Raw genomic sequence first — 8,070 nt, 5'->3', positions numbered from 1 at the left:
CCACCCTGGGAGGGCCTATGGGCCATAACAACCAGTTGGCCAATCAACACAGGGCAAGCCCTCCAAGCCTGGAGGCACACCAATTCTGAGCCTGTGCATACCCCTAGACACTCCCTTTACGCTGCCCTACAAGATCTCTTGGGAGCCCCTAGGAGCTGTCTTTTGCGAGCCATCCGCCATGGCGGGTGGTAGAAAGACCCGAGCTAACATGGGGTTAGCTCGTTAAAAAAACAATAAAGCCTCATGCAGTTTGCAACAAGCTTTCGAATCTGCCTGGTGATTGGGGTGACCGAGGTCATGGCCTGAGTCCCCGGATACCTGAGTTTTCCAGGGGTCTAACAAGGCAAGTGGGGAGAGGCAGGTAGGTGTTCAGTCTCCATTGCTCCGTGGGTCTCTCCGATTTATTTTCTAATATTTAGTTCCAAGTTCTATTATTTAATCTAATATTAATCATAATATTTGGCATGTAACCTGTAGCAAAATCACACTGCAGCTTTTAAGGTGGCCACTTCAACCTATGACTACGTGTCACTGGCTTTTCACGCCAAGAGATTTTCCTGTTGCCATCTGCACAGTCACCCACCAGCTCTGAAACTGCCTGAGTCAGCCACGCACCACTGGCCCCCTTCATCAGGCAGCCCAGTACCCTCCTATGCCGCATCTTCCAGAAATCCTGAGTTCAATTCCCAGCAACCACATGGTGACTCACAACCATTTGTAATGTGATCTGGTGCCCTCTTCTGGTCTGAAGGCATAATGCAGCCAGAACACTGTATACATACTAAATAAATAAATATAATAATAATAATAGTAATTCCCAGCCTGTTAAAAGGTATCAGTAGAAAATTCTTCCACAAGGGATGTAAAAAGCCCCAATAAGTGTCAATATTTTGTACAACAGCCATTAGAAAAATTCATAAAGTTTCCTCAATCTATAATTGACTATTATATTAATGGTATCTTACTAGCTAATTCAGACTCAGATGCCTTAGAAAAAATGTCTGAGGCTGGGATGTGGTGGTGCACTGCACGCCTTTAATCCCAACAATACCAAAGCAGGAAGATAAAGAGTTCAAGACCAGACAGGTTGTGGTGACACTCGCCTTTAATCCCAGCACTTGGGAGGCAGAGGCAGGTAGATCTCTGAATTTGAGGCCAGCCCAGTCTACAGAGCTACTTCCAGGACACAGAGAAACTCTGTCTCAAACAAACAAACAAACAAACAAAAAACCCAGTTTGCCAGCCAGGCGTTGGTGGTGCCTTTAATCCCAGTACTCAGGAGGCAGGTGGATCTCTGTGAGTTCGAGACCAGCCTGGTCTACAAGAGCAAGTTCCAGGACAGCCTCCAAAGCCACAGAGAAACCTTGTCTTGAAAAACCAAAAAAGAAAAGAAAGAAAGAAAGAAAGAAAGAAATTTTTGCCTTGTTGGGAATTACACAATTGCTGCTGAAAAATACAAAGAGGAGATTCTATTAGTTACCTGGGATATAAGATCAGTTTACAAAAGAATCAGGACAGATCAATTATGAACTCGTAATGATTTTCAAAAATTCCTAGGAGATATTAACTGGCTATGGCCTACAATTGGATTAACAACTCAAGAACAAGTTATTTATTTCAAACTTTACGAGGTTATAGGGACTTAAATAGTCCAAGAAAATTACCAGCTGAGGCTGAGAGAGAATTGGCTTTGGTAGAGAAGAAATTACAAGATACACACATAGATAATCTGGTTGTATTCTGGTTATTTTACCTACTACAAATTCTCCTAAGGAATTTTTTATGTAGTGAGATGATATTTTAGAATGGATATATTTTACAAGAGTAAAAAATTAAAGATCATGTAGAATAGGTTTGTGAATTGATTCTAAAAGGAAAATTGAGACTCCATGGATTAACAGGAATAGACTCAGCAGAAACCTGAATAATGCTGAAATTGCCTCATAATGGGCAGAAAATGAACATTGGCAAAGAGCTTGCAGAGAGAATAGCAAAAAAAAAAAAAATATCCAAATACCAAGAGACTTCAGTTTATAAAAAGAACTAATTGGATTCTTCCTCACATTGTGTGAGGAACACCAGTTTCTGGAGCCCCTGTGCATTCTATACTGATGGAAAAAATCAGGAAAGGCAGGTTATACGTCCAGAAAAATAGATTGGCTGAAAGCCCATATGATTCCTTTAAAAAATTCGAATTATATGCTATTCTCATAGTATTATTAGATTTTTCAGAAACTCTTAATATAGCCATGGAGTTTCAATATGCAGAAAGAGTTGCTTTACATAGTGAAACCACTGAACTTGTTCCAGATGATTCCAAATTAACTTATTTATTCAATCACAAGTAATAATCAGAATAGAAATCATCCTCGTATGTACATATGGATCCTAGGTCCTCTAGCACGATGATGAAATAGATCGTCAATAGCTGGTAATTTTCTTGGACTATTTAAGTCCCTATAACCTATAACCCTATAACCTCATGATGTAATAGATCACTTATTGGTAGGAAATGTGCCAGAAGGGTGAGTTTCATAAGAAATGCCATGTTAAGCCAGGCGTTGGTGGCACATGCCTTTAATCCCACACTTGGGATTAAAGTGAGTTCAAGGCCATCCTGGTCTACAGAGTGAATTCCAGGACAGCCAAGGCTACATAGAGAAACCTTGTCTGAGGGGTAGGGTGTTAAAAAAAAAAAAAAGAAATACCAGGTTAACAGCAAAGGTTTGAAGAAAGATTTTTTTCTATCATTTGGAAAGAAGCCAAGGAACTTATAAGGAAATGTCCTACTTGTTCTTTGTGTAACAAGCCACTACCTGCAGGAAGTAACTGAAATGGTACTCAAATGAAATTTGGCAAATGGATGTTTTTCATTTTGTGGAATTTGGAAAATTACAGTATGTGCATCATGCCATACATACTTATTCAGGATTTCAATGGACAATGAATGTCTTTAAGTTCTGAAAAGGTGATTCTGTAATTACACATTTATTAGAAGTGTGGCCATTGGTGGGAGGTGGTGGCACACTCCTTTAATCCTAGCACTCGGGAGGCAGAGGCAGGTGAATCTCAGAGTTTGAGGCCAGCCTGGTCTACAAAGTGAGTTCCAGGACAGCCAGAACAGAGAAACCCTTTCTTGAAAAATCATAAAAAAAAGAAGTTATGACCATCATAGGATTGCTGTACAAATTAATACTGACAATGTCCCAGCTTATGTCTCTAGTAAAATGAAACAAACTTTCCATATTACAATATAAAGAATATCACACAATCCTACAAGACAAGCAGTTATAGAATGAGCTAATCATACTTTACAAGATATGCTTTGCTAAATAAACAGAAAGGGGTAATAAAGACCCCCCCCAGAGATATATTACATAATTCTTTATAAACTTTAAATTTTGAAAATGCTAATGAGAAAGGGATGACATCTGTGGAGGGACATTGGCTAATGGAAAAAACTGCTGAATCGAATCACATCATATACTTCAAAATTGTGTTGACCTCATAATGGAAACCAGGATGTGTTAAACTGGGGAATACGTTTGGTTTTTGCTTCCATGGGAGAAGAAAACTATGGATAATATCAAAATTGATGAAGATTAGATTAAAATAGGGGAGACCTCTGATAGTTCATCAAACAGCATGTCATTTAACCTGCCAAAAAGGAAACAACCTCAAATTTAAGGTTGCAAAAGGGCTTTGTTTTTGTCTTTATAGAAGAATAAAACATCCCACTAAGGAATCTGATGACCACTGCAAAAATGAGACATTTGAAGAAGGAAGAATTATCCAGAGAATATATCACAAGAAATGGAGCAAACTGGCCTAATAGTATAGCACATTTCCAATAGAATATCTCATAAATTTTCCCAAATGTTCATCTCTGCTGTTCTCTACAGACATATAAGGCAATTTTCTATAGTCCCAATTCATTTAAAAATCAAAGCTGGTTTTGAAGGTGGAGAGTAGCTCCCTCCTCTAAACCTAAGAATGGTTATTAAAGGAAAATTTAAAAGCTCTGTCTCATGTCAGAAGAGCCACCTACTATGAGACAGAAGAAAAACAAAAATTAAGAGATTGTGCTATTGCCATTAACCTCATAACCTCCTTTGGTTTTGACTCTTTAAAACTTTTCTTAAGGTATTAATAATATCTCAAAATTTATAAGCTGGGTGGTGGTGGCGCATACCTTTAATCCCAGCACTCAGGAGGCAGAGGCAGGTGGATCTCTGTGAATTTGAGACCAGTCTGGTCTACAAGAGCTAGTACCAGGACAGCCTCCAAATTCACAGAGAAACCCTGTCTCAACCCTCACCCCCCCCCAAATTTATATTTCTTTTGTTATATTAACGGTCATATAGAGTAGAGTACTAACTAATTCTGGAAATAGGTTTCATCTAGCTTCCTGTATATGGTTTTGAGCTTGAGTCTGAAGCAGGTAGCTAGGAGCTAAGTTTGTTTACCCAGATGTATTTAATAGATTGTATCTTTAACCTTTTTGGGATCTGCTGCATATGATACTAAAAATGTTTAAGTTTCCTTCAGTGAACCTTGATCTTTCCTAACAGTGACCACTGTGGGACCCCACAGTGATGAATCCACCTGGATTTTGGTAAACTGACAAACACCACCCAAAGACCAGTTTTAAACTACAAACTGCTTAGGACAACTTCAAAGCAGTTAGCTAAGGTGGTCCAACCTCATAGACTACTCCAGATTTCAGATAAGCCTTGCACTCTCCAATGACAACAGCTAGCCTTCCCAGAACTTTATCTTTATCTCAATTTTTTCAGGGCCCCCTAAAGATGCTGTCACCCCCAGACTGCAGGAAGTAATTTTAAGAACATGACACCCACATTCCCAAGAGTTGGGGTGGGTGGTTGTACACAGGTTGTTATTGGTCATGGTCAGGGAGAAAACTAAGCAAGGGAGGTTCGATTCAAGGATTGCTTCCTGAAAAGGAAAAATTGGGATATAGGAATGATAGGATAAAAGGGTAGATTATTGAATCTACTTTAAACTAAAAAGCAACTACTAATCTCAGATATTTTTCATTGGTATGAATTTTTGTATACTGATAAAAATTCAAGGTTATTTTTTGTTAAAACAGACTGTTTCTACTTTTGTTTAAGATATTGTATTATGACAGAAATTTAAGGCTATTTTTATTATACTGTATTATATATTTCTATTTTTTATTTAAGTATTATACCTATGCAGCTCATGTAAAAATGCAATGTAAAGTTTTAGTCCTTGAAAGCTATTTAGGATAATAAAAGTTATTAGTCATCAGCAACAATGAAACTTATAGTTATTTTAGGTATATTTTCAAAGTCAATCAGAGACATAGCTTAAATATGTAGATGGTCTTCAAGCCCTTAAGAGACCTACAGAATATGACATTTTAATGTTCTGTTTGGTTTGGTTTTTCAGGGCAGGGTTTCTCTGTATTGTTTTGGAGGCTGTCCTGGAACTTGTTCTGTAGACTAGACTGGTCTCACAGAGATCCACCTGCCTCTGCCTTCCAAGTGCTGGGATTAAAGGCATGAGCCACCAATGCCTGCATTTTAGTGTTTTATAACAAAAGACTTTTCATCACAGACATGTCTGCTCCTGACAGCACCAGTTTACTCCAAAACAGGATGACATGTATCAAAAAATCTCCAAATAGAGTTTGCTTTAATTTGTGGCAAAGTTAGCCACTGGGCAAAGAAACTGCCCTTCCCTTCAATGGTAATAGTATGGAGTCCAAATTGGACAAGCAGGACACAAAAGAAGACAACTGTTGAACTTTGTCAAGACAAGGTGGGACAGTCCTTCAAAAATTCCTGTTTCACAGAAAAGTCTGTCAGATATTCTAGGCCTATATGCCTAAGATGGGTGCCACAACTTTATAGAGGAACCTCGGGTGACATTCCAGGCAGCCAGCTCTCTGTCATTTCTAGTTTTGGAAGTTGTTTCCTCTGTACTTCCTGTTTACTCAGGTAATAGTTTATCCTTCCCACATCACTGATGGAGTTGAAGACTAGTTACAGTTTTCCTTAGTCATGAAATAAAGTAAATTAGGCACAAAACTTTGGACTCATCAAGAGACCATGGATAATGGAGTATTTTCTCAGAATTTGGCAAATGGAATGGACATTGTCAAAGTAACTTTTTATCTTATGTTTTTATTTTATTTTTTAAGACAATTTTTTTATTTGACATACCAATCCCAGTTCCCCTTTCCTCCCCATGAATGTTATTCTTACTTTATAATTGTTCTTACTGTATGTAATTTCATTTTGTTTATCTTCCCTTTCTATTTATACAATACCTGATAAGTGTTCTTACTGTATATGGTTTTATTATGTTGGCGTTGAAACCCTTTTTTATTTAGACAAAAAAGGGGGGGTGTTGGGGGTGTTTTGTTGTGTTTATTGTTCCAGGACCACCAAAAAAGTTCAACTTTGGTTTAAAGGGCAGAATCCATGTTCAGCTGGCTGGAGTGGACCTCTGAGTTTCCTGGTGGACTCAGAAGGAGATAGAAGGGCACTCGGATGACAAAAAGGAGGAGCTGAGAGGATGCTTGAGCTTTTAGATCTGGCAAGTGGGGAGAGGCAGTGTTCATTTCGCCACTGCTCCATGGGCCTCTCAGGTTTATTCTCTAATATTTACTCACAAGTTTTATTATTTAATAAAAAGAAATTACAATATCTGTGCAGGGATTTTTATGTCTTTTGTTCCCAAGTAGTACTTCTTTGAATGAAAAAACCACGTTTCACTCCAATTCCTAGCCTTTTGTGCAATGTAACAACCATATGCTTTCCTTCCCTCCTTTCTTCTCTGTGACAGTGTCTAACTATGAAGCTCTGACTGGCCTGGAACTATTCAGATCAGATATCCACCTGCCTCTGCCTCCGGAGTGTTGGGATTAAAAGCATGCACCATCATACCATTCTTGCTATGCAATCCAGGTTAGCTTCCAACTCCCAGTCCTCCTGCCCCAGCTTCTGGAATACCTGAAGTCACCTGTGTCTTGGCACCCAGCAAATAACATTTTTAAATGGCTGCACAAAAAATGGTATGGCTATTGGGCTGTAAATATGGCTCAGAGGTTATGCACACAGTCTTAAATAGTTTTTTGTTTGTTTGTTTGTTTGTTTGTTAATTTGACACAAGCTAGAATCGTGTGTAGAGAACAAGGTTGGTTTGTGGGCATTTTCTTGACTGTTTGATGCGGGCAGGGTGAAGCGGGTGGTGGGGGTGGGTGTGTCCCTTGGGCTAGCCATGAGAAGCTGGCTAGCAAGCAATGGCTTCTACGTGGTTTTTGCTTCAGTTCCTGACCTGACTTCAACCAGTGGCAGATTGTGACCCATGAAATGAAATACACTTTCATCCCCAAGTTGCTTTAGGTCGTGGTATTTTATTTACCACAGCACCAAAAGAAAAACCCAAGATAAGGGCGGACACAAAAGGCTGCAACTGCAGCTTCAAGGGACCTGGACGCCATGTTACCGTGTACATACCCACACGCATACACAGAATAATTTTTGTCTCTTTTTTAAAAATTACGCGCAACGGTACCAGTTCTCCAAACATCACGGAAGGTCACACCCTTGCAATCCTGTCTCCCAGCTGCGAACTACTGACCAACGCCACTGAGTTTCCTCCACCGAAGGCGGATTCCATCCTGCTCAGAGCATAAATGGGGACATCTCCTTCCCTCATTCCTGACAGGAGACGTGGCCTGGGCTCGCAGTCGGCCCTCACCCTGACCTCCAGAAGCTAGCCGAAGCGCTACCTTGTCCTTTGCCTGGTACAATTTATGTCTCTGTGAGGCAGAATCGCTCACCTCCCTAAGAGTGCAGAAGACCAAGGGAGAGACCCGGGAGAGAAAAGGCACAACACCGAGCTGCGGCTAGGGACGGTGAGACGAAGGAGGGACGGCCGTCAGGCCCCAGCTCCCGCAGACTCCCACGGAACAGGCCGGGGGCGTCCCCGGCCGCTCCGCCGGAAGTCCCGCCTGCGCCTGGGAGTACCGCCGCGCGCCCTCCGGCCAGTGCTCGGGTACAGGATCAGACTGGT

The sequence above is a fragment of the Cricetulus griseus genome, chromosome 4 (assembly GCF_003668045.3).
Source record: "Cricetulus griseus strain 17A/GY chromosome 4, alternate assembly CriGri-PICRH-1.0, whole genome shotgun sequence".
NCBI lineage: Eukaryota > Metazoa > Chordata > Mammalia > Rodentia > Cricetidae > Cricetulus > Cricetulus griseus.
This window is presented reverse-complemented; position numbering follows the sequence as displayed.